At 39.1% G+C, this 27,446-nt stretch overlaps 1 long non-coding RNA gene across 3 annotated transcripts in view; it reads left to right on the top strand.

Moving 5' to 3' along the window:
- The window catches only part of LOC101748407, a 451,745-nt gene that overhangs the window by 264,401 nt on the left and 159,898 nt on the right, over positions 1 to 27,446 (top strand). For 2 of the 3 annotated variants that reach the window (XR_005862678.2, XR_005862677.2), the window contains exons 7-9: positions 4,428 to 4,542; positions 14,736 to 14,911; positions 17,847 to 17,907. This is a non-coding gene — a long non-coding RNA (uncharacterized LOC101748407). The remainder of the gene's footprint in view (positions 1 to 4,427; positions 4,543 to 14,735; positions 14,912 to 17,846; positions 17,908 to 27,446) is intronic. The other variant, XR_006931068.1, reaches the window with a different exon arrangement.

Below are 27,446 nucleotides of genomic sequence, written 5' to 3'. Positions count from 1 at the left end.
CTTCCATTGACCGTGCTGAGAACTCTGAACTTTACAGACCAGATGAGTACATCTTCTAACTGTGCTTCTCTGTTTTGGCCTTTCTAAGTCACAGCAAATTCCTATGCATTCTTCACTTTTATGACAATTCCCCATGCCTTATGATCTTTACTGCTCTTCCCTGAACTCTGTCCAGTGTTTCCATGTGTTCCTGCTAATGAGATGTCCAGCACACATCACAGAATTGCAGGTATGCTTATAATGGAGATTTGGCACAGAAGCCAATGGCAATTTCATGCACGTGCTTCTGAAGGAATAATTTGACCCCAAGGAAGCCTACAGTTAGACATGGGTGGCACGCATTTGATACCTGTGTGCATTTTTAATTATAGCAAGGTGCATGTAATTAAAAATGAAGTGCTCAGTTCACTGCTATGTTGTTATACTTCATGCTGGAATAATTGAAATGAGTGGAGATGTGCCCTAGTGGAAGTGATGTAAAACTGCAGCAGGAGGAATGTAAAGGTATTCTTCAATAAGTTTTCAGTGTGGACAAGTCAGAGTCTCACTGGAGGGGAAGTCATCTCACTGTACACATCTCACAGATCCATAGAATGAGCACATGGGCAAACACACACTACATTTTCATCATTGATCAACCAGTCTTGTGACCTTTTCAGTCAGAGGAATAATTGGAAGATTTAACTAACAATAAATTGATCCCATTATTTTGTATAGAATATTCTACCGATTTCAAAAGAGATGCTTATTGAAGAGGCCGGGTACCTTCTATCAGTGTTGTGCGTAGGAAAGCGAGCAGGGCTATTAGATGCCATATATGACAATAGCAGGACAAGTCATAAACACAAACCTTCACACACAGCCAGGTCTCCAAAGATCCTGTTTGCCAATTACAGTAATGCTGATGACATATCTAGTTTAACGCACACAGCATTAAAATAGTCCCCCCCCTTTTCTAGGGAAATCTAATTACACCAAGACCAAGCACTCAATCAAACCTGTTATTCTGTGGCTAAACAGCCCAGTGTTAATGCAATTTGAGGAGATCTAGGCCGTGACTGGGAACGTCATGTATTAACAATATCTAATGGGAGCTCCCGTAGGTAAATGAATATGCTAACAAGCAAGGTCGCTGCTAAATCTAATATCTTTAAGCTGTTTAATTCCAAACAGTCCCTTAATAAATCAATTGACCGGGAGAGCTGATGCCCCTATCAATTATTCAAGAGGGCAAATAAATATTTCAGATGATTTGATAGGAAGGCTAGTGCTGGTCTTATAGAAAGCTTTGCATTTCATTAGCCTCTTGCTAAAAGTTTTATAATGTGCAGAACAGTAGTGGTTCTTCTTTATCCAGAAACCCCAACTACGGGAAAGAAGAGGCTGAGGTATCCTGCTTCAGCTGCGTAGTTTGTCAGGGCCTCGATGACAGCTGACTCGAGAAGAGGTGGGAATAGAATCAGGCTTCCTAGTGACAGCTCCTCCAGCCCAACAAATAACGGAAGGAAAATCAGAGCACATTTTCATTTCTGGGGAATCCAAAAGGAAAGTAATCTAAAGAAGCTGGGATTAGTGGTTAATACCATGTGCCATGCTGCCTTTTGTAAACGAGGGAAGTCGTTTGTGTTTGCATTGGATTATTTGTGTGTTTATGTTAACACTGAGCTGCAATTCAAGTTTGCCAAATGCAATTCCCTTGAAGGAAAAGCAGAGTTATTAAAAGAGGTGCTGCCTGTAATTGATCTGCATTAAGTAAGTGAAGCTTGCAAAGTGCTTGAGACACTTGGCTGAAAGAAGCCAAGAGTGCCAAATATTATTCTATAAGAGCAAAGTATTATCACTGTATCTGAAAAAATTGCTGATCATTGAAACATGTGGTTTATTATAAAATCAATAAAGATGAAGTTACAAGAGAAAGAGAGAGAAAATGTACCTGTCGCTGGAGAACAAAGAAGAAGAGGGAAGTCCCTGAGGAAGTTTCTTGTTTAAGTGTGTGTAAATTTGCTTGCCTCTGTCCAATCCATTTATACCACTAATACTGATTAATAGTCAATGATTACTTATCAAGCATTTCAGTTTATGAAATGAAATCTGTGCCATAAAAAAAAAAAAATCTATTGTTCCATTATGTATCCACTAGGTCTGTATATAAATGTATCTCCCTGTGATGACAAGTCAGAGACTACAACCCTGCCATAGCTCTCTTGCCCAAAATATCTCCTCCATGGAGTGTCTCCTATAGGAATAGGGGGAAGAAATTAGCTTAGGGGATGTGTGTTGACACCAAAGTCATCAGCACTGAGCCTAATGCCTCCCATAGAGTCTGAAGGATGTTTTGCAAAGGATTTTCTTCCCACTTCAAGGGGTATTATAGGGTGTGAGAGAGCGAGGATCTAGCCACAAGGGAAGTGCGGGCGGGAATGAGGTTTAAAAATGCAATGCAAAGGGAGACTTAAAATCACATTGGGCATGTACTTTCTGAAGGCTGACTAGAAAGGCACCTGACAATCCAGAGTGGATTCTCAGCAGAAGCAGTCTGTCTTACGCCTCCTCTAGGATAGGCTCTTGGTTCCTTCTTCCCGAATAGCAAGAACCATTAAAAAAAATCACTGAATGAAGATCTTCTATGACAGAAGTTTTACATTGCAAATTACTCACTGAGGTATAAAAGAGAAACCTCATCTGCTTAAAATCGTATCTTAAATTTGGTTTATTTGGTTTGGTTTATTTTCAGCCTTGTGACTCAGTGGAGTAGGTGCTCTATACGAAATCGAAAGTAAAATCTGGTCAGGTTTAAAATTGAATTCAGGGATTTCAATTCATGAACTAACTTTTTACTTTGCCTCAGAATACCATATTATCGTATGTGTTGGAGTGAGCTCTATGTGCCGAGAAATTCATGGAGAACTGGGAAGAGGAAGTAGGCGACACGTTTTAAATATAAGAGCAGTACAGGGTGTTGAGACAGTGGAATTAATAACTAAATATAAAATTTGCATCCTAAAATGCTAGATTTTCTGTTTCTACCTGTCTGAATTTTCAGTCTATTGACAGACTGTAGATTCTGTTATACCTGGGGACCTTGAGGAGAGTATTTGGGAGGATTTTATGAATATTTTCGTGCAGAAAATCATTCAAGTTATATACTGAATCTTGTGTTTCTGAATAAGGAATGGTGGAGCAAGTCCATGACAGACAATCAGGTTCAGCAGTTACTGAAGTCTTCAGGTTGCATTTCCTCTGATCACTTTAGGCTCCCATGAACTACAGGGTCTGTACCCGTAGAACTATCCACTGAAGCTCTTCTGTGGTGTTCTGCCAGCAAAGCTGATGCTCATACTGAAAGTGATTGTGCAAATTGTGGTACCTTGCAGAAGCGCATGGAGATGATGTTGGCGTCAGTTTTGTCCTTTTGTTCCTTTTATTTTTTTTCACTTTTAAGAAATATATAGAGAATAATAATGTGGAAGTGCTCATCTAACTCATTCACAAGGTTCTACCTGCCATCCCTTACGCTCAATGAGTATGTGAGGGCACTGTTAGGCGTATGTGCATGTAAATTACCTCTAACTGCACATCTCTATTATAGGCAATTACACTAATGTGCTGGAATGATACATTTAGTGTCTTCAGAAGATAGAAAATGGGTGGAGGGCAGACTGATTTGAGGATCAATCTGGATGAAACAAAGAATGGTATTTATTTGGCAGATCGCTGGGGAGAGCTGGCTAAAACTGCAGAATGAGATAATATTAGCCATTTGATAAGTGAGGTTTGCTATTATTTAGTAGACTTATTTGCTTTTAATTTTTATTTTTTTAGTAATAATGCTTGTGTGTTTCTAGGCTAAGATTGGGAACTCCTGCTGTCTCTCTGTATAATAGCTGTCATAATGAGTTGGCAACCAAGAAATATGCTAAATATTTAGATTTTGAGTCTATGCTTCAATTCTGCTGTCAGAATTTGGGTTCGCTTGCTCACGTACAAAGGAAAGACCTCAAAATGGCTACCTGTGAGCAAAAAAAGGTGATGTCAGCATTGTCTGTGTGGTTTCCAGCAAAACTATGAAGTGTCTGGTTTTGGATGTGAGGAATTCATTGTATTGCATCTCCATATATTCAACTCTGCAAATTTGAACTCCTGAAATACTTTTTGAGAGACAATTTCAGTTGGCTAGAAAAAAAATAAAAAATTAGGCTGAATCTTAGCAGCAAAACTTTTTAGTGGTGTTTGTTCCATCCTGGCTGGCTCTGTGTGTTCGGCATAACCCTGAGAGTTTTCATGCTTGAGGCTCAAATGCTTTAATTGGAAGTTATGGGAATAAAGTTCTCTTTACTACAACTGCTGTCAGCACAGAGCCTTGAGATGTGGAGAGAAAAATTTCTTGATTAAAAGCACCAACAACCCCCTTGTCTATCTCCTTGCAGGGTATCACCATGACTATGGCTGCTGCTGCTGCTTGTTTGTGTTGTAGACTTACCCTTACTGCAAGAATATTTGGGAAAAGGCAGAGAAAAATTGTATGAAGTTACCTATGAACAAGTAAGTGACATGTATGGTTGTATCACTAGCTAATGTTGATACTATCACATGAGTGTTCTAGTTTTGTAATTGTGGATTTAGGTGTTGTAAGTCTTGCAGCAAGATTGGAACAGAGGATTTTCACATTACTGGTTTCTATTTCAAATACATAGACTTAAGATGGCAGTGACATATTAGAGATTATTATCTGATAATACAACATATCTTGATCTGATCAACTTATGCAGGTAATTTGTTCTACTGGAAGCAGAGAGAATCTAAATACAGAAAACAGGCTCATGAAAATGCATAGTGAAATGAAAGAAAATTGAAAAAAGTAAGCAATCCAGTTGTCTTCTATCCCTGTTACAATAAAGCATTAGCACTAGTTTCCATGGCAGCTTAAAGAAATCCTGTACACTACAACTTAACACAGGACGCCCTGCAAATGCTATAGTGGTCAGAAGTGATGGTTGTTGTGATGAGCCCTTTTGGGAATAAAAATGCTTGATAATGCTGACTGTGTGAGGGTGACAGAGTGAGCACACTTCAGAGGGGCACTGGTCACTGTGATGTGATAGGGGCATGGGGCACAAGGCACAAGATCAAATGGCAGAACAAATCTATGCGTATTTGAGGGATGCAGGGAGGAGAGGAAAGGGTGGATGGAGGGGAAAGAAAGATAACACTGCTCCCAGTATGGATAAAAGGCGAAAAGTCTTTATGTGCTTTCTGAAGAACTTCCATTTTACTCCAAGGACCTGCTCTTTATGGGGATTTGCTTTGCCTCCTACAGGCTGCTTTAAAGAGTTTTCACATTTTATTTTTGGCTGCACCATGAGAGGATTATTTCTTGATGTTTAATAAATGCAGAGAACAGATCCAAAGGGCTACGCACGCACACACACACACACACACACACACACACACATATGCGTGCAACGTAGATGTCCAGCAGATAAGTGCAGTATTTTGTTTACAAGGAGATATTACACTGGAAATCCTATTAGCAATCAGACAGTCTGCTGGCTGGATTTAATAAACTTCAACCAAAGGAGTTATTCAAGATGGCATATTAACCCCCTAAAGGCTTGGTTTTACACTGTAGATGCAACCAAAACTTCCGCCTACACCGCATAGCCTGGAGGTAGATATGTTATATGCAGAAACAGGGTTTTTCCAGCCCAGCTGTTTAAAACCAAAATAGAAATTCACGGTGCCTCCAGGTAAGGTCCTTTTATTGCACTTACATCTGCAACGCAGGGATGCTGATGTATTTTAAACTCTGCCTTGTCACAGAATCTCACCCCAGCCCCAGATCTCAGTGCCTACATCTTGACACTGGGAAGGACAGAGGGTCATTTACTTTTTCAGGGGACTGATTTGGAAAGGGAATGTAGACAGACAGACTCCAACCCCTCATCATCCGCTCGTGTAAGTCTTGCTGCACCATCGTAGCTTAAAGACAACAAGCAGATGGAGAGAAGTAGGATGCAACATACACAAATTAAAAAGTCACAGATGTGGTAGGCGCATATTCTATTAGTTCTGTCTGGAGTTGCTTGAAAAATGCTGGGGATAAAAAATTCAAATGTTAACATAAAAAAAATAGTGCTGCAATATGTAATATTTTAAAAAATCATCCTCGCTTTATTCTTCCCAAGACTGGGGATATACGCAGGTGAAACAGAGAGGTTGGGGTTGGAAAACGCTGTGATAAGGACCACAAAGTTGAATGTAGAAATCTGCAACATATGAAAGTTGTATTTTATTTTAAGTGCCTGGGAGCTTATGTCCTGAAACCTGTTGAGTGTTTGTTCTCTTACATACTGTCTTCAGAGATCCTGCAATCTGTAATCAACTTGGAAATTTAAAACTTTATTATTTCCAGTGAATTGTTAGGTTAATTGGAAGTATAGACTCTGGTCCTTAACAGGAAGATTCTGATCTGAATTTTGTTCTGGACAAGTGCCTCATTATCACAGGATTAGAAAATACTAGAGTGATGCAATGCTTTATTTCTTTTTACTTTTCCTTTTATTAAACTTTTTTTTTTTTTTAGCCTTTATCTATCATGCATTTTGAGCTATTATCAGTGCTTACACTCACAGTTTATGACTCTCAGTGTATTTAAAGTCAGTCCTCTCCCCATCTGATTTCTAACTGTATATCTTTTCCTGAAGATAAATCATTTAGCACCATCACTCTGATTTTCATTCTCTTTTACTCTCTGTGAACTGAGTTGGTTTGACAAATTTTGATGCTGACTGAAAATATCTGGCTTAGTTTTATAATATTATTTATTTTTATAGCCAAAAGCCTAGCAGGTGAAGAAAAAAATGACGACAATTTGGTAAATAATGAACACAGGGATGACATATTGTTTTTCTGCAATGAGGAATAAATGCACTTTATTAAGTGACCTTTCCTCCAGTGGCTGCCAAGAAATTGGAGATAATAAAGCTTTTACTTGCAGAGGATTTTAGTTGAGAGGGGGTATAGCTTAAAAGAAAGGTCCATTGCTTTATTAAAACCTTGTTGCAGTGACATCAGTATGAGACAAAGTGTGTTATTGAGACTATTTGTATTGCAGTTTGGTCTTTCTTTAAATTTCTTTATTTTTGTAAATCCTCTGTTTTAATTACTGTTGCAAATGAAAGTTTAATTCCCCACCCTGATACTTTTCTAATTTGGAAATGCTTATCCTGAGTCTTGCTTTACTCTTCCTTTTCTTTTCGGGAGATGCAGCTTACTTGCTGTGAATTGCCCTGGGCTGGTGCGTGCGTGTGAGTGCCAGCTGCTCATGTTTAGCATCGAATCCTTGTACGATCACAAGCAACTTAATCAGCTTTGCATCTGAAGGGGTTACCATCACTGATGACCGACAGACATCTTTCCACTGGTTTCAGTGTATTAAAAGTCCAATTGAAAGTGACAGGATGGCTGGAAGAGGATGAGGTGGTTCTCTGTGTATGAGGATGAGTGAGATGCTGAATCTTTGGTGTGGGTGACCTCTAGGAAGGAGTCATCCCTCTTGTAGGGTGTGCCCAGAGTAACTGCACAACTCATGCACACCTATTGTCACCCGATGTTCATCTGGTTTAAAGCTTTTATGTGGCAGGTGGGAGGTTTAGCTCTAGGAGAAGGTTTCTTTGGATATAGGTGTATTATCTTGCATGAGAGAATAGAAGGTATTTGGCCTAGTAGCTCTGGAGATACTCTTGGTCTCGACGGGTGAAATTCTTTTCATGCACTTTGTTTCTTTCCACAACTTAAAATTTATGAGTATCGTCCAGTGTTATCTTCTACTCATGGAACTTACACTTAAGGCTCAGAGACGTGAGCCAACAGGGGTGAGACACCTCTTCTCACAGGGTAATATATGTTCCTTAACCTCATGTTAGGGATGGACTAGGTTACATGCCAGGCTAATCATCCAGTGGCCAATTCCTGGGGGAAGATAAAGTGGAAGCAGATCTAGCTGGTGAGATCTATGGCCTTAGACCTTGCTGACATGAAAGAGAACAGACTAGGGACAAATTGTGCATTAGGAAGTCTAGTTTGGACCCAGATACTAACTGCAGGTATATGTGTGTATTTAAAAGGATGTCAGATCTCACCTTAAGTATATATGAATGAAAATGAGGTTGGCTACTGGTGAGGGAAACTGGGAGAAGAATCAGAATGTGAGCCCTCAAACCCATTTTGAAGATTTCCACCACCCCCCGCCTTCACCCAAGTTACTAAAAGCATCAAGGTAGAGAAAAAGAAGCAGCGATATAAAATGCAAGTCGCACTTTTTAATAGATTTTTCTTGCTTTTCCCCAAAGGGTTCAGCTGCAGAGAAAGAGTGGAACATAATAATCCTTAGCATTTATATAGCACTTTACATTTCCAAAGCTCTGTACAAACATTAACTGATCAATCTTCACAACACCCCTGTGAGTTAAGGATGTATGATTAACCCCATTTTACATTGGGGGAAACCATAACATTTCAGAGCCTGACTTCCCCATCCCTCCAGAGGTGTGTGGCTCTTTCAAATCCTGCTGGTTTAAACAGGAGCTGTGCCTGATGCTTCCAAACAGTGGGTGCTTCGCAACAGCCTTGGGGCTACATTGCCAGCCTGTGGCCGATGATCCAAAGGATCCGTCTTCCCTTCCCTGCTCTAACTGTCCCCTGCTGATGCTTTTGCACACCTCTATCTTTCAGCCTCCTTGCTGGAATTGTACCAGTGACTGGAATTTCAAGAAGCAAAACCATACCTGGTTGACATACCTATTTGAATATTGTAAAATTGTCTTTATTTGGAACCCCTAGGGAAAAGCCTATTACCCCAGTGTCTTTTCCTTTTTCTTCCTTTTATTTTCCTCTTTTTCCAAAACCTGGAATGATTTAAAATGAAATGTAATCCTATATTGAGTGAAAGCACACAAACACAATGATATGTCTGCTACTCAATGCCTTTCTTCCCTTTTTCAATCTTGATAGTTTTCTATGTTTTAGGGAAAATGGCAAGTAGAGTAGGGGATTAATGCAAAAAATGCATTTTTTTTCCCCTAGCATAAAAGTAAATAGATGTCTTCAGCATAAAATCTTGGTGTAAATTGTTGAATTGTATTAGCTTTTCAGTGCTTCCTTAGTTTACGTTCTCTGAACATGGGATGCCTCTTACAGCTGAGCTCTGCTTTTGCAGGAGATGGAACTGTGAGGCAATGGTGTCATTTTGCTTGGTTCCTTGTTTTGCTACTAGGCTTTGGTCACCCGAGCCACAGGTGCATTCACATTAATTCATGCTGGCTTTCCATTAGGAAAAAGAAAACGCTCCCAAGCGTGGCCAAAATAGATTTTTTCTGATGTCATGTCCTACAGACAGGTAACATGCAGCAGGATCTCCAGGATGAGAGCAGACATTATCAAAGGACCTCAGCTTTACTGTACTCTGTACTACAGAGCTCTGAGAAGAAACTTACTGCCACTTGGTCTTCATCATCAATGTTAACCCCTTTAGGCATCCTAATTAGCTCGAATAATATTGAATCTAGTCAGGGTTTCTTGCTCTCCTCTGTCTTAATTAGGTCTTAAGGAGGTAGAAAGAGGATTCTAAATAAGATTGATGGAGAAAAGAGATGGATGACCAGTCCCCTCAACATGTATATGTTTGTGTGTGGGTAAAACAAGTTTAAGAATTTTCTCAAAGGTCATTTCTTTGAGTATTTTCTATATATATTCATTATTTACTTACCTGGAAAAAATAGCATTGCTACAGTAATAGGAAGCTCTGGATTCATACTCTATTCCTGGATGAAAACTGCCGCTTCTTTGCTGGAATATGACTTGTGGCCTATTTCTTTTCATGTGTATTATTGAATCTTCTGATTTGGGAGCTGTGCAAAACAGCTTTTCATTCTGAATGCTAATCAAAAGGGTGCGTTAATTAAATATACTTCTAATGAAACTAGTTTGAAATGAGACATGCGGGGCCAGAGTCTGCCCCTTCTTAAGATAATGAAAAAGATTGAAAGGATTATAATTTCTTTGGTGGGAAAGCTGGTGGCTGATTTAGGGATGAGCCTTATTGTCATGAAAGCTTATAAAATAAGATCATCCTCTGATGTCTGTTGTACCTGAAGTCAGTGGAGTCCCTCCGGATATGCAGCGGTGGAAGAGAGGCTCTGAATTTGGGCCCCGACTACTTAAAAATATGTAGTTGCCCTTTAAGATGTAAATCTATTGAAATCCAACCTTAGACATTGCCAGGGTCACTCTGCTTATTACTTTATGACATTTCCAGATTAAAGGTGCAGTGGGGGCTCACATTAATTTGCTTTATGTTTGACTAGAAATGCTTCCCATCACTATTAGAGCACACTTGGAGCTCTCTTCATTTTAGAACGCTTGTCAGTCATTTGAGAATGATATGCCCTACGTCTGGGATGAATAAGCACATCATATATTAGGCAGAGGCTTTTTCTCTGGAGAAGCTCAAAAGAACTGACAACTACTTCCAAGAAGGTGAAAAACATACACAAGGCCCAGTGGCTGAATGAAGGAGGAGTGAAGAAATATTCTGCTAAAACGTAATCTGCTGTGTTGATTGAAAGTATCCAGGCAGTTTTCTCATGACAGCAGTTTTTAAAGACTCAGTTCTATGGGAATGGAGAAGAAATGGGGACCAACACTTCCACATACACCTCTAGACTGTGGTGGGTAGCAAAGAGCTCTTCCATAGAGAGCCTGTAGATGTCTGTGCAATCCACAATGTCCCAGCCTGCAGATCACCCTATGGATTTAAAGGAGAGGGAGAAGCCTATCCCAAACAGGGAAAATTTTTTCTTTTGCATTTCACTTCTTTTTTTTTTCTTTTTTTTTTTTTTTTTCAGGAGTGAATAATAAGTTCTATAACTTATTTCAATAATTTCCGTCTTGAAATCTTTTCTAGTTTTGATATTTATGTAGAAGCTGCATGCATGTTAGGCCTCTAGGGGAGAAAAGTTATGGTTGTACCATGAGGGTGAGAATGACAAAGTACCCAGAATTAAGACTCATTGGGTGTTAATTCATTTCTGGGTAGTATTAGAGGACCCCTCCCATGGGAAGTATTTGTACCTGGTCTACCAATAGGAAAATGCTGCCTGGGGTTTTGCTGATGCTGCCCTACTGGGGCAGGACTTTTGCTGAATGTCACAGCAAAAATCCCTTTATGGTTCTTCAACCAAGTGACCTCCCAGGGAAGATGTCTGGGTCATAACTCCCACAAAAACTGTATGTGGGGGAAAGCAAAAGAAAACACTTCTTAGTATTTTTCTTTTAAAACTTTGGGGTTGTTTGAACATGAAACACATTCAGTTGCTGAAACACCTTCCTCTAGAAACATAAGGCCTGATTGTGAGGGAGATGAGTGAAGTCCTCATATCTCAAAGCCACAGAATTGTAGGTACTGCCAAAACAGGAAGGGCCTGAGCCTTTACCTATATGCAGAGGCGAGTGGAATTGCCTGTAGATTTGACATTCAGCTTGTGCTTTTACATATCTGGCTTTTCTGGCCAAGGTTTCATAGGATTGTGCCCTTCAGTCCAAAGTGATGAATTTCATGCACTTTAGTTATACCTCACCTTTAGTTATACCTTTTTATGTTTTCATATGGCAATCATTTATTTATTTAAACATGTATTAGCCCATGTATTTATTTTTCTATAATCAGCATTTATCCTCTGAATACATTCTCTGAGGGATGTAATGACAACATAGCTAAAGTACCATCAAAAATATGACACTCCTGTGGAGGGAAATTAGGACTGTAATGAACAACATAGAGGCTCTCAATTTTTTATGCACAATTAATACGGCTCCTTGCAAAGTATGTCATAAGGACTCTGAGTTTCCAACAGGTCTGTGTGTCTGTCTGTTACTGGATGTGACCAATCCACCTATTCCTGTTCAGCACCTCTCCAAAAGAAATAGAAGCCCTCTGCAGCTGCAGAGCTGCATTCTCCCATCAGCTTCAGCCGCTCTCACTGCTATAATTCTCTGGAGAATCTGTCTCTATTTTCTGCTCTACATGATATCCTAAAACATTTTACAGGGCAATATAAGCTGGTAAATACTCGCATTTTCACAAAATGAGTATAAAAACTGCAGCAACCAACTGACTTGTGCATACCTACTTTTAGCTCTTAAGTGCTCCATCCTTTCTCACTCCTCCTTCAGCTTAATGTCCTAACCTCAGTGATCCGCAGAATTATATAGCTTAATATATAGCTTAATCCATTCCTGAGATTTTATCTTTCCTTATATTAACTTATCCATAGATGATCTTGCAGTGATGGCATATGTTGGAGACAGTCATTTTTAAAGCCATCTGCAGCTGGTTCTTGTGTGAATGCTGCACCCAGCAACTCATGATTCCTCTTCACTACTAATTATTTCCTATGGCTTTTAATACTGCTCTGAGTCTTAGAATAGCTCTGAATGATGATAGACATATATTATTATTACAGGTTGTATTAAGCAGTCGTAGCTCAAGTTCTAATTACATTACCCTTCAGCCACGGCAGCAGTAACACTTGGTTTGGTTCTTGAGTTTCTAGGAATAATCTCACCAGTAGTTCTTAGTTAGACCGCAAGGTCAGGGAGAAAGGAAATTCTTCTGCCCTTCTTTTCACGTAGGATCTGAGAGGATATATTGTAAAAAGGGACAAAACTGGTCACGAAAAGAGAGGATTAAAATGAGAGGCTCCATGCGATGCATGCTAACTCCCTACATCCTCGCAGGGATAGGAGCTGCAGTGTGATTCTGCTCCAGAAAGGCACCCCATGAGAAGTGAGGAAATGAACCCAGTCTAATAGCAAGGGGTGCATTTTCGGCTGCTTGAGTTCTGGGACTGATCCACAGAGCTTCAGGGAAGATACGACTGAAAATTTCTAAGTCCGTCCAGAAAAAACCAGCCATATAAAACCCACTCTGGTTCCCTGCAAGAAGAAAATACTGCGACATCTCCAAGTCTATTGATTTATTTCCATAAAGCTATGATTTTTACTTGATTGCATAAAGTCCAGTTTAGTGGGATCACTGTCGTATATATAAGCCATTATAAGTCATTTTTTTCTTTTTGGCAAAAATATTCTTATCCCCGTGATCAGCAAAGAAAGGATGGGATATCTGAACTTGGGCACTCAAAAGACATCAAAGCCAGGAATCAACTAAAATTACTTGCATTTTGTTATTTTTAGTCAGTGGGTGGCCAGGCTCATCATATTTAAAGGGCTGTTAATAACAATTTTGATTTGGGCCTGTAAAATATTTATTGGTGTTTGGTGGTTGTTTATAAATCTTAAGAGAGATATTTTTATGATTTAAAAATGAAATAGAAATATGACAGACATTTCTCAAAAATGTTTTTTATAATTCCTGTGGTATTGGAACGACATGTGCAAACCATAAGGATATGATTTGATTATTTTATGTTTGGTTATCCAAATGCTCAAGCAAATAAACAGCATAAATAACAAAGAGACTGTTTCTTTGTTCACAAATTCCTTTATCTGATAATCTCAGGCAGTATAAATAACCAAGGAAAGGTTTTATTATGTAATACTGCACAGCAACATAGCATTGCAGGTTCTCTGGGACAGTGAGTCTCTTTCTACAGTCCCCAGAACGTTTTGGCTACTACTATAAACTTATTACAATCTATTTCTCTACTGTAGGGTTTTCTTACAGTACCTATAAAGGCCAAGCGCCTGATAGTAGAATATCTCATTTATATAGCAATTTCCATTCCTCAGTGTATGAATTTGTACATATATATCTGAGTGTGCGCCAGATGGTTTACATTTGTTATGTATGCTGCTGTGAAAATCAATATGCATGTTTATTAGCAATTTATGATTTTCCATAAAAATATTAAAAAATGAATAATAATCACTTTTAGGGATTTAAAAAACCCAACCAAACAGATCTGGTTTATCAGCTTGAAGATGAATGAAAAGTATTTCCTTACTGTGTTAATTAATTGCAGTTGACAAAAAGTAGGATCCTTCACTCCTCCTTCCATGTTGCTAATTCCATCCCTCTCTCCCTCCCTCTCTCTCACTCTCTCCCCTCAATTAAACGTATGAGAGTGTCCCCTCCCCTTTTAGAAAGAAGCTTTTAGATTAATCATATTATCTTAAGGTTCCAAATCTCAATGCCTGCGTGACCTTTCTTCCGTTAGAATCCATTATCTTAAACTATCACAATAATCCTGGCTTTAGGGAGGGAGAGCGGGAAGCAAGAATCAAACCTAATAGATGGCAAATAAGATTAATCTATGATCTAAGTGCCGATTACACTTGGCCCTGCCCTTGAACACCCAGGTGTAACCTTGAAATTCACATCCGCTAAGACACTGCAATTGGATTGTGTGTCCCCGAAGGCCTGGAAGGGGCAGCTGGCCAAACTTTACCCATTATTCCCCAGTGAGGCATGAGCTGTCTCAGCCTGCAGCTCTCTTACTTGTGGAATTTGGCAGCGGCACAGCTGAATGTTTGTTTTGGGATGTTTAGCATTTTTTCAGATAAAATAATTATTTTCAGGTCCTTAATTTTTGTTTGTCAGAAGCAAGCAGCCAGGGAATGAGTGAACTTTTACCTGGACCTCACAAGAGGAGAAAGCTCTCTTTTCAAAATCTGATAACTCTGCAGAAGAAAACAGACATTTTCTTTCTTTATAGGTTGACCTGTGGACCCTGCCAAAAAAAATTTTCCATGTGAACTTGAGTTTGCAAGGCCCTTTTTTGAGTCCCGAAAACTCTGCGTTCTGAAAAAGGACATCTGTGATAAGATGGAACTTGGCACCAGTAACTCATGTACTATGGGTGAAGCATGCTCAGAAGAGGCAGACCCAGAGGTAATTTTTCATCAAAGAACTTTTTAAAGCCATTATTAAAGCTAGCATACATTTCCTCTGCTGCTGACAGCTTCAATGGACAAGACAGGATTGATTCGGGTATGGCAGCCAAACTTTTTTCCTTATTTATATGTAAGGCCAGATTCTCAGCTGGGATGAAACAGTGCAAACTTGCTGGCTTGCATTAATCCTGCCTGAGAGATGTCAGTTGGGGAGGTGGTGGTGATGCCACCTACCCTCCATCAGCTCCATTTAGAGGCAACATCTAAAACCTATGGTGAAAGGCCGTGTTTCTCTTTGTACATCTCCTCGCACAGCAATACCCCAGTGTGACAACAATTCAGGAGATAAAGAATTAGAAGGAAAACACAGTGCAGGAAATGTCAATGTGAAGCACATCTGGTGGCTGGCTGACTTTACTTTGGTAATCTCGTAATGATAGGGAAAAGGAAGAAGAAAAAGAAAGAGGCAAAATCATACAGATAACAGCTACCGCAGTGGTAGCCTGGCAGTGTTGGAAGTTGTCTGAGAGGTAAAACTGTTACAGCCTCCAATGGTGAATCCATCAGAGAACCAAGAGTGCCCCGACCTGTCAGGGTACTGAGAGTGATGTTGGGAGACGTATGAAAGATGCAGTTCCCTTCAGAGAACTGTCATGCACAGAGTGCTGTTGTTTTGCTGCTTCTTCAGTTTCCTTGCCAGCTTATGAACATTGGCTCTCATGGATGTTTTAAAAGATCTGCTGAGCTTATATTGCTATGGGGACAATCTGGAAACAGCATGGCACGGTTTGTTGCTACTTCCCTTGCCCAGAAGCTGGTCTAATAGGACTTTTGTGTGCTATGTGGGTATGTAAATAAAAGAGGAGGTACCTGACCCAACTTCTACTTAATTTAAAGAGAAATCAATGAAGAATGGGGAAAAAAAAGTTACAAAATGGACTGGCCAAGTGGACTTTGATCAAAAATTAAATCTGCTCACAGTAGTATTGATTAGTAACATAACTTCTCTCTCAGTTCTCTTTGTGAGTACATGAAAAGCTGCTGGTGCTAAAGGTGCCTGAACTGTGATATTTTAGAAAGTTTTGTAGTGTTGTGAAATATTGCAAACGTGGGCTACTAGGTTGAATAATCAAAACAAGTACAAATCTGGTATTAGATCTCTGTTAATTCTACAGAAAGGCTTCATAAAGTATTTGAAATTTATGGATATCTCTCCTAAGGATCCTATAGGCTAAGGGCCCAGCCACAAACTGAGCTTCCCTGAACTTGGAGTAACTGAGGAGCTGGATATAATACCATACTGAGCAGTTGATATGGTCTGCAGGCAGCTATGAACCAATAGCTGGGACACTCTGAAATATGGAGTGTAAAGCAGAACCTACAGACAAGAATGAGGATGATGATGGACTGACAGGAGGATGCTCAGGCTGTATGGTGACACCTAGAAACAACCAGAAAACACCAACACTGTGTCTTCTGTCCAGAGAGGGTTAACTTGCACTTGCAGCAGGCAGCGTCATGCCATTAAGTCAGGGAGAGTAATGAAATTTCATTTAATTTGTCAGGAAGAAAGTGCTAATGTTAAAAGGCATTTAATAAAAAGGGGGAGATTCTTTGAAAGGAAGCCTTTAAGTAATTACTTCAAGTGTCTTAGGCCTACTCACCAGAATATTTACATTAGTGTCTCCCAGCGCCAAAGTGTAATTAAATTAGTGCAGCATTTACATTCCATCCTGGTTTTTTAGAAGTGTGATTTTATTAACAATTCTCAAAAAAAAAAAAAAAAAAAAAAAAAAAAAGCAAGTATTGATTTAATCAAATCAGATGTTAGTATTTTTTGAAATGTTTTCACTGAGAATACTGCTGTGATCTGGCTTGGAGAATGTAGAGCAAAGGAAAGAAAACTTCATCTAAGTTTTGAGTTCTACTTGGAGAAATACCATTTATTTTCTCTGCCCTGGGACTGAAGTGGAAAACTCTGTCCAACACAGAGTTTTGAGTGTAAATCTGGCTGTTTTCACAAAATGCAGAGGTACACGTGTGAGGACAGACGAAGATAGAGAGGTAGTGAAGATGGCATCAGAATGAAGAAATAAGGCATAGCCTGGGAGTTGCTCGTCTCATGGTGATGAATCAGACTTAACATCAGGAGATAAGAAGCTGCAGAATAGTAGAAAATCTGGTTTGCATTTTTAACTGCTAAAAATTATTTTTGGGGGGAAAATGTATATGTAATATCCTCCCAGGGTAGGACAACTTTTCCACCCTGGAGTAAATGGAGTATGTTCGATTTTCCTTAGCTTCATCAGAAATGTGGCATCTTAAAAGTCAGTTAAAAACAAAAAAAAAGAGAGAGAGAGAGAGAGAATAGATTAGTTCATTACACACAGCCACTACCGGAAGACACTGGAAATGGATGGCCAAAAAAAAAAAACAACCAACATCAATGGAACATTCAAAATCTTACCTCTGAGTTTATTTGACCATTGCACATCTCTTTGCTGAAAAGCGTAGCTCTGTGCTTCCATCACAAAGTAACTAAGGTCTTCTGGTTGTTAAACTCAGCTGGGACACAAATTCACGTCCCTGAAAGAAATTAAGCAAAACGGAGATTTAAAGACACCTTCATTTTTCTTCATTATCTAGAGATAAATTGGTTGATTTAGTTTTATTTTATGTGGAAGTTCATTGATTAGAAATGTATTTTGAATTATGATGAATAAAAGTAAACTAAGAAACATTTTCCAGAGTAGTATTAGACCAGTACCTACAGCTATATAAAACCTAAAGCCATCATAACTGCTGCACAAATTCCACCTCAGATATGGGATCCCCAGGTTCAGGTCTCTTCTATATCTATTTATCAGCCAGGGTCTCTGGCAGAATATATATAAGTATCTAGCAAAGTAAATTCTTATTTCCTTTGTTTTCAGGTAGTCCTGAATCTTGTAAATGGCTCTGGGTGAATCTGAAGAACTGCATGTGATTTGTCAGGTAAAATATTATTTTAAAAATAATTTGAATGTGAATGTTCACTGACACAGAGAGTTTAAGGGTCCTTCATTAGCCTTTGATTTTTACCACATTTGGTTTGGATGTAAGTGACTCAGAGAGATGTTCTAGCAAGAATGAAACTTAGCAAACTGAAAAATTAACATGCTCAGTAATTAAAAGCTCTCTCCACCCTGCAGACTTTGTGGCTGGGGAAACTCATTTGCTTTTGCTACTACTTCTCCGAGCAACTGCAGTGGGGGTGGCCAAGTTTTAGTGCTAAATCAAAGGATTTTGCAGGATAACAATAGCTGAGCTATTGGTAAGGGAAGGGCATGCATTTGTGACTCCATCCTAGATACAATGGTTTCCTCTTCCTGTGGTACAGTGGATTCAAAGGGAAAACTCAGAGATCCTAGAAAAATATTTCAGCTGGGGGAAACTGTCCAGCATATCACTGAAATGGTGACAAGCTGACACTTGCAGAAGGAAAAGAGAAAAAAAAAAAAAAAAAGCAACCATAAAGCAATGCATTCTGCTTCTTCCTGCTAGGGCTGTGATGTTATTTACAACTTTGTTAGTCCTCTTGTATGTGTTTGATCCAGAGTGGCTTTTTTAATTTTTCCGGTGGTCCACTCTTCACAGCCTTTGAAGGATGACTGACTAGAAGTTGTGGTTTGAGATTGCTGCTTGAGTCATAGCAAACACATTTTAAAGAGACCCTGGCAGGGGAACAGGCTGGTCAGGACAGCCTGGATGATCCTGAAGTGGTTGGAGGTGGACCTGGATGGATTGAACTCATGGCTCACTCAGAATCAAGATCATAAAAGCATAGAACGGTTTGAGTCGGAAGGGACCCTTGAAGGCCATCTGGTCCAACTCACCTGCAATGAACAGGGACATCTATAGCTTGATTGGGGTGCTCAGAGGATGGAAAGGACATTAAAAACATTTGTGTACAAAAATACTCTGAGCCACAGAGGTAACTGAGCTCTTAAGATTCTTCACGTCCCATTGGGCCTTTTTCAGTTCAGTCTGTGTGCAATCATAGATGTCCAGTAAACCACATCTTCATTGTATTTATTCTATTCTTGATGCCTGTGGTATTGGGTTATTGAGTGCAGAAATTTATCTGTGAACAAAAAACATGTGGTGATCTATGCTGGGATTGCCACCATCTATGGCATGTCTGCACTGTTCCTCCAAAGAAACCCTACCAACAGCTTCAGAGGCAGCGATTACTGAATCCTGTGTCTATTTGCATGTGGTTCAAAATAAGCCCCTGGTGTTTTGGGAAGGTAAAACATGTTTCATGCTGCAGCCCTTTTGATCGCACATCTGTGAGAGAGATGATGCTTTGAGGTCGCAGCCCAAGGCCTCGCAGGCCTTCGGGCCAAGAAGCACGATGTTCCTGATTAGGGCAGGAATAAATCCATCCTGACTGCAAAAGAATTACGTGATCTGGAGAAAATGGAACTTTCTGAATGTTGAGAACTTCTGAAATGCTGTACTTTTCCTATAGATGCCTAAGCAGGAGCTAATCTCTTTCAGAGATCTGGTCTTCTCTCTTAAAAACACATTTTTTTATGGTAGAACAGCTGTTGTTGCTTCTGTTGTGATGATCTGGGTGAAAAGTTTGGTAACAGAGAGAGAAGCTTAAAAAAAAGCAAAAGGCAAAAAAACTCAGAAAAAATTCCACCCCAAACCTACCCACTGAAAAAAAACCTTCTGCTCTGGCATTCCAGAGACATACAAATTCTAGTGTTTTTTAATGCAATTAAAACAAATGCTGACGTTATTTATAACTAAATTACTAGCAGGAAAAACAACTAATGACCAAAACCCACATTTGTACCACTAAAAAAAAAAAGAGAAAGAATATCCTAAAGGGAATGATTTGTAAGGATGTGGTTAAACCTATTTATACCCTGGGTTCTATTTGTTTTACAGCCAGCGGTGCACGAACAACATGAAAGGTTATCTTTGACAAGGTTTTAGCTATTATTTTCTTCCAGTGAAATGGTATTTCTTGAGAAAAAAAGGTCTTCAGAACAAAATAACAATAAATCCTGATTTAGATACATAAAGCTGCCATCGATATCACATAATATCAGTGTTCTTTCTCACTCGATACAGGCGTTTTTAAGATAAATGGTAAAACTGAACTGGAAATCCATCTGGCCAGCTGCCTGATCTAATGAATAACCCCACTTTGGCTCCTGCAATGTAAGCAGAAAGAGTTCTCTCCCGGCCGCTTTCGTCTGTCATGAATCTACAAGACAGCCGACATAATATCTGGGCGACAACAGCGTGCTAACAGTGCAGTGACTTCCATTTTCTTTGCTTTCTATTGATTTTCACTTAATAACTGGCGAAATACTAAACGTCCGCCCTGAGTACCTAATAAATCCTGCCTGAGCTTTTTATTGAGGAGAATTTAATAAAAACAACCATTGTGGCTGAGGGATTTTTCTTCTGGACAGAACACGGTGAGGGGTGGGTAGCGTGTATGGGTAAGGGGGGGAGAGACATTTGAATTTTCTAATTTTTTTTTTTTTGCAAGCTTTTCCCCCCTCCCTTCTCGTCACTGCCCTCTTGAGGACCCGACATCATTTGTTTCAGAGAAACTTGGTTTCTTTCCTTTGCATATCTCATTGTCCAGAGATGGCCACAGCACGCACGTGTTGTCACAAGACAGAGAAAAAGGATGTTTGGAAGGAAGGCACTTCCATCATGACCATTCTACTCGCCCACATTTGCTTCTTCAATCTGATTTCAATTTTGTTAATTGTTATGAAGGCTCTCTAATTGCCAAGTGCAGGGGCTGTCAGAATTCTACAGTAACACGCTTTTTATTGTCCCATTTTACAGCTGTTTTACGTTTGACACTTGACACGCAGGCGTGAAGATCCCCTGTCGTATTGGTTTGCTACTGTAACAAAATGGCGTTTTTAAGTTATACGAAGTGTTAAATCTGCATCCAGTTAAAAACATAACAAAACAAAACCCGGTGGTTTCTAAGTTGACAATCCTAATTGTTAGCTTAGGAAAAAAAAAAAAGAAAAAAAAAAAGCTGGAAAAAAAAAGTAAAAGGCCCCAAACTCTCTTTCTCAAGCTGTCCACCAAGCATGCATATGTGTGTTGATATATACATTACATGCAGTTTTCTTTTCTGAAGATGAATCAAGAGAGACCTGGATGACGTTCCTAAGTACAACATATTATTTCCTCTGCATAACCTCCTGGAACGGCTCTCTTTGCCAATAAACTCAACAGAGTTCCTATTATACAAAGCTGCTCTTTTAAAGCATTTGACAGTTTTTATTTTAATTGACACAGAGGCAGTTTCAAAGTCATTGGGTTTAATGAACAATCATCTTAGCATTTGCCTGCTCAAATCCTCTTATTCCCAGCAGTTCACAGTAAAGTTTATTCTAACAGTTGAAATTAAAAAAGGAGAGAGAGGCAAGTAGAAATGTTGAGGAGCTTATATAAAAATCTGTGAATCTCAAGTTTTGTGCAGTGCTGTTATGAAAACTACTCAGCCATGCAAAGCAATAAGAGGTTTAATTACTCATTGGTAGTCCCTCTGCTGCTCCTGATGTGGTGTGTGGTGTTGCAGAGGCCTGGGAGAGATAATTGAGGCATATGGGTGGAGTAGAGCACTGTTTTGGCAGCTCGTTTATTTTTTTCTTTTGTGTATATGTGTGCCACTGACTGTGTCACTTCTCCTGTGGGACTGAAGGTACAACAGTTCATTGTGGAAAAGTATTAGTTGATGACAGATCCTGGTTCAAACTGCATAAGGAACTTGGAGCTGTGGGATGGGATTCAGGTTTCAGAGAGGATGGATGCTCTCATGAGACTTTCATGTGACTTGCGCCTGTCACTGGGACACTGTTGTGGAGGGAGTGCGGTGTCTCACAGTGTTCTGGCAAATCTACACTCTCTTAAGCTGATGGTCACAAGAGATAGTGTGAGAATGAACCAAAAAGATCAGTTTAGAGGTTTGGCTTAATCAATCCAGTTTAGGTGCTACTGGGCTCATGTAGCCTAGAATTTATTCGCTTAATAGGCATAAAACTGGTGAAAGTTGTGGCCTTACCCACCTATAAGGTATGATGGGGATAAAGAAAATCACACAATTATTGAACCTACCAAATCTGGGCTCTAAAAATCACGTAGAAGGAATATTCAAATCCAGAAATTCTTAAGTTTATTTCTGGTTTGATATCCATTTTTAGGTGAATTAATTCATGAACCAGTTCCATGTTGCAACTCCATGAGTATAAGAAAGTACTAAAGTTTCTGCTCTGGTTTATTGCTGTATGCTAATGATATTCAGCAGCTGGAAATTACAAGGGACACACTTGTGGGATGCGACCAAATTACCCTCCACAGCTAACCTTCAGGTACTACCTGTTCTTTAGAGATTGCAGACCTCTTTCCTAAACCAAAATCTTTTTGCAGTTTTTACCAAATGGATAAAACAAGAAAAAAAATTATCACTATCTAAATGGAGTATTAGAGTGACAGGACATATTTGCATTCTGAATAGATTAGCTGGTCTTTTAAATATTTATTTGTGTCTATTTTCAAAGTCCTTGATCCTCTGAAATTTTCCAAACACTTCTGATTTGACAGACTGGGAAATCTGTCTGCAGTTCCAATTATACTTGAAAAGATACATATAAATGATTTGACAAGTTAAAAATTAGCAGCAAGTTCTATACCTAGCAAGATTTTGTAAGCAGCAGTCATAATTCATGATACTTCATTCTAAAGTTCATGTAAATTCTGTGTGTGGGGGATCCTTTAATTGGTAAGCGTAAAGGTGTATTGCTATTCACCTAATGTATTCTATTGCTCAACAAAAGGTTGTTGTAGTGAGCTCTGATTGTGACAAATGATTTACTATCAGGAACATTCTGTAATTATTGTTCGGTGGTACCACAGACCGATACATCATTAACATGATAGACGACCTTTTATATCAGCAAAAATAACTAAATTAATAAAAATGGCTTCATTCCAAACCCTGTCAGAAAGCCAATACTCGAAACAATCAAGTATCAGTGATACCTGAAAAGACCAGAGTTATATTTTTGTTAAGCAAATCTTATTGTTTGTGCAATAACATTGACGTGTGCTGTAGAATGGAGGGCTGGATTTTCAGCTGCTGTGAATCAATGGTCTAATTAATTCTATTTAAGTAGAGACACACCACTCCACATCTGTGAGGGGTATGATATGTAGGATTTTACTGTATTGCTAGAAGCAAGTACGATGCAAATGAAGTATCAGAAAACTTTTCAAGAATTCTGGGAACTGATGCAAGTGCTTAGGCTTGCTGGTTCTTCAGACAGATTCTGTTCCCAATTGCATCCACACAAATCCAGTGTGACTCCACTAAATGAAATGCTTCCTCCAGATTTACACCAGTGTCATTTGAGTTTGCAGAGGCCAGACTAACTCTTTTAAGCATGAAAAGTTAGGAATTTAGAAAAGCACTTGAAGACTATTTATTTTTCTTTCTACCTAAGAAAAAAATGTAGACCGTTCTGGGCAATTCCTCTATTGTATTGTATTCCTACTTCTATCTTCACATTCCATCCCTTTTTCTTCCTCTTGTCATTCCCACCAAGCCACGCATTACCAAGGTAACTCACAACAAAATTTACATAGGTAAACCAAACTCAGTAGGACAGTTGTTAAATGTTTGGTGTCACATATATCTCTATTTTTTCTCTCCTGGTCTTGTTTGAGTGTGAGTTCCTTTGGCAGGGACTGTTCTGTGTATGGATGTTTCACACCTAGCTTTCTCAGTTGTCTGTGTAGACAGCACAAGGATAAATACGGCAAACAAATATTAGGTGACTGGATCACAATGTGCTGCATGAGACTTGACTTGGTTTACTTCACCATAATAAATTGTCAGGGCGTCTTTCCAGTGACACGTGCTGAAAGAGGAGCAAAAAACCGATTAATGTGCAAGTCATTGTGCTCTAATAGGTAAGGAGAAAGTTTTTGGGACTATTCCTTCAGCAGCTGTGTTACTAACTCACGGTGTAACCTTCAGCAAATCCCTTTATTGCATCTCTGTAAAATATTGGTAATGAATTTACGTTTTGTAAAGTGCTGGTGGATCCACAGATGAAAAGCACTATATAAGCTAAGTGTTATTAATGTGATTCACTCAGTGAAATGAAATCTCTGTTGAGAAAAATACCGTTCTGTAAAATTTATATTTAAAGTTACATATTTTACAGCACGAAGAGAATGAAGGTTGTGTCACTGTTTCCAACATATAAACTATATTTAGCAATTTATTCCTTGGCTTCTCTCTAAGTAAAAGAAAACAGCTTGATGCTTAAAAATAACATTTCGTAGGCTTGACGTCCATAATTTGGACTTGAATGTTTTTTAAACAATTATTTAAAAGAATGAAAAATCTCATTCTGCTCGTATAGAATAAATTTTAATTCTAGCAAGGGCCATATGTATGAAGATTAGCCATTTATCTCGAATAGTTATTTCAATTTCATATGCACATTGCTACAGAAAAATGTTTCTGGTGTCAACCATTTCTGTATTTTCTTTTAATGCACAGCTTGCCTGCTCTGTTGCATCCTGTGAAACAGTGGTGTAGTGTTTGAACACTGGGCAGTTCAGTTTTTTAGTGAAACTTCTCTAATTTTACTGCTGAGATGGGCTAAGCTGCAAAAGGTTATACAAACCACATAAATGTTGGGAAGTATATTAGACTCTTAATAATCTTTTGATTTTATTAATTGATATTACCTGTAATATATTCAAGGAAATTGATTCAGTCATCTGAGTTTTAACCCAATATTCTTCTTTCTTTCTAGATAGCTCTATTATTCCTGAGCTTCTCTCGTAATTCATTTGCAAACATTTTTTGTATAGGAAGCTCCTGGTTCTCAGTGGTTTTGCCAGGAACGAAGCCCAATTTTTTGAGTCAATTACTCAAGTTATCATTGAGTTATCATTAGAGTCTAGGGAAGAAAGGAAAAGCTTTTACATAACTTTATAACTAGCCAAGGAAAGAAGAATCTGGATTTTGTCTTAGGATAAACATTGTGGTTAAGGAAACCAACCAAATAACCAAAGAAAAAGTTGGTCTAAGGACAAGGTTTGTCCCTTAGGCTACTGCTTGCCAATATTATTACCAGAGACTCTAGAGTAATCTTAGCCATTGCCTCTCATGTGGAGGTCGGACTAAACTGATGCCTTTTTATAGTTTTGGCATATGAATAGCAACTCTAAACACATATCACTTGATCTTTACTTGAATTTATTCCTGTTATATTTATCTTATTTTCTATAGAAATCTGTTTGGCCCACTACAATATTCAAAACTCCTTTGAGGAAGAAACACTGGAACACACAGATATTTTCTTCCCTTATTCTACCAGATCCAGATCCTGATGGATAGAACGCCCTAACTTACTGTGAATGTCTGGCCACTAGACATTAGCTTCACAAAAAGTCTGGAGGCTATAGTTAACCTGGAACTGGAAACAGAGAGAACCTACAGCAAAATGTAAATGTGAACTCACCTGAGTGAAGAGGTGAAGCACTGTTTTGTAAAGAAAAGCACGCAGCAGCGCCTGGAGCCATGGCCCTGTTGATTTAGGCACTAGCATGAACTTTCTTTGTAGCAAGGTCTGTAGGTGCTTTTAATTTCAATATAATAAAAGGAAATTAGGCAGGTATCAAGACTATTTCTATTTTTCGAGCAACCAAAAGAAAAAGCAAGCCTTGTTATTTGAGCATTTTCTTCTCACCGTACGTGGAGATATTAAATAAATCTTGTGGCTGGTTTTTCTTTTTTGAATAGGCCTTTATTTTCCAGATTTTACACTGAAATATATGTACTTTGTTCAGTTCTTCTAGACCAAGGCTAGACTCCTTCATAGCCATAGACAGAGATTCTTTGAAATTGTTTTCAAAGCCCAATGCTGGCTGAAACTATTTTAGGTCTTGTCTTTGCTACCTTGGCCCAATCTGAAAGGAAGAAGTTTGCCCTTGAAAGAGAGTTAAACTGCTGTGATTCACCGACTTGGAAGAATTGCAGGATGCTGACTGCCTGAAGTGGTGCCTCCCGCTGGACCAGTGCAAGTTTCCTTCCTTCTTGTCTGACCAAGCCATTAAGAAGTTAGTCAGTTCCCTGAAGGTTACTTCCAAGGAATCTCCAAAAAGGAAATATCCAGCCCTGGAAAGGTAATTTACCTAGACAAGATTTGAAATGCAAGGTACTCAGTTGAGGGAAGAAAGTCCTATATCCCATCTGGCTGCAGGAATGCAGCTTCATAAGCTTTTTATCCCATGAGCTAACAACTGCAGACATTCCACTGGGAGATGTCCTATAAAATCTGAAGTACTTGGAGATCCATATTTTATCTCATCTGGCCTGTTCAAGTCAGAACTGTGGCACATCGGTGTTCTCAGAGAAAGTTTTGGGTAGAGCAGCATCCTCCTTTTGAGGATGCTTTGAATCCGCATCTGTGTGTGATGTCTCCTGAACAGAAGCTATTTTTGACTTGGTCGAGGCACACGTGGGAGGAAATGCCAGCAATCTGCCTTCGGGGACTAGCTGTAACTTGCTTCCTTTGTTCTTAAGGAGCAGATCCCCAGCTGGTGTGAAATGGCATTTCAGAAGTGCTACTCCTGTGAGAAGCCGGTCCTAAAGCCTGCCACCCTGATGGAGCCCATTGCTCAGAAACAAGACTCTGGGCCAAGGGATGTTTTACTTTACCCGGAAACAGTGATGTTATTTGAAATCAAAGAGGCTTTTAGGCTGAGGAGAGTGTGCTCAGTGTGTAATTTTTAGGGTCAGAAATAGAACCAGAGAATTTCCTTTTACTTCCTTCTCCTTTTTTAAATCTCAGTTTATTCTGGATGAAAATGCAATAGAAAGTAACTTATATAGGGATAGAGTAACTGCATGCAAATTCTGGTCTGAATTTGCTCCTTCAGCCCCTTTTGCGAATGAAATTAGTCAATTGAGCAAGATAGTTTTGGCCTCTAGGTTGACTATAATTTAAAATATGCTTTTTCACATCACTTCCTTCTCACTGCAGCCACACAGCAACACAATAGCAGATGCAAAAACGTTGAATATATCTTCATAAAACCAACCCCTCAAAAATGAAAACAATAAAACCATCCCCCTCCAAAATACTCATGCATAAAAATCAACAGAAAAAGCAACCGGCCCAAAAAAGTGTCTCCAAAGTATCAGTATAATGAAAACCTTTTGACAGCCATCTGAACACCCATTCAGTACTTATCCAGATGCCTCTTTACTTCAAGTTTTGGGAACATTTACCTGCTTGTTCAATATACTGAGCTTAAAGCATGCAAAATGATGCAACAGGAGGAGTTTGTGAAAATTCCTTCTAGTTCCAAGAACTGTCCTTTTCCATGATGGTCAAGCAGAAATGGAACTGCAGTGAAGATTTATGAAGATTTGTCTTCTCACCTGGGGAGAAAGGAACACATTCTTGTTCCGGTCAATG

The sequence above is a fragment of the Gallus gallus genome, chromosome 10 (assembly GCF_016699485.2).
Source record: "Gallus gallus isolate bGalGal1 chromosome 10, bGalGal1.mat.broiler.GRCg7b, whole genome shotgun sequence".
Taxonomy (NCBI): Eukaryota; Metazoa; Chordata; class Aves; order Galliformes; family Phasianidae; genus Gallus; species Gallus gallus.
This window is presented reverse-complemented; position numbering and strand designations above follow the sequence as displayed.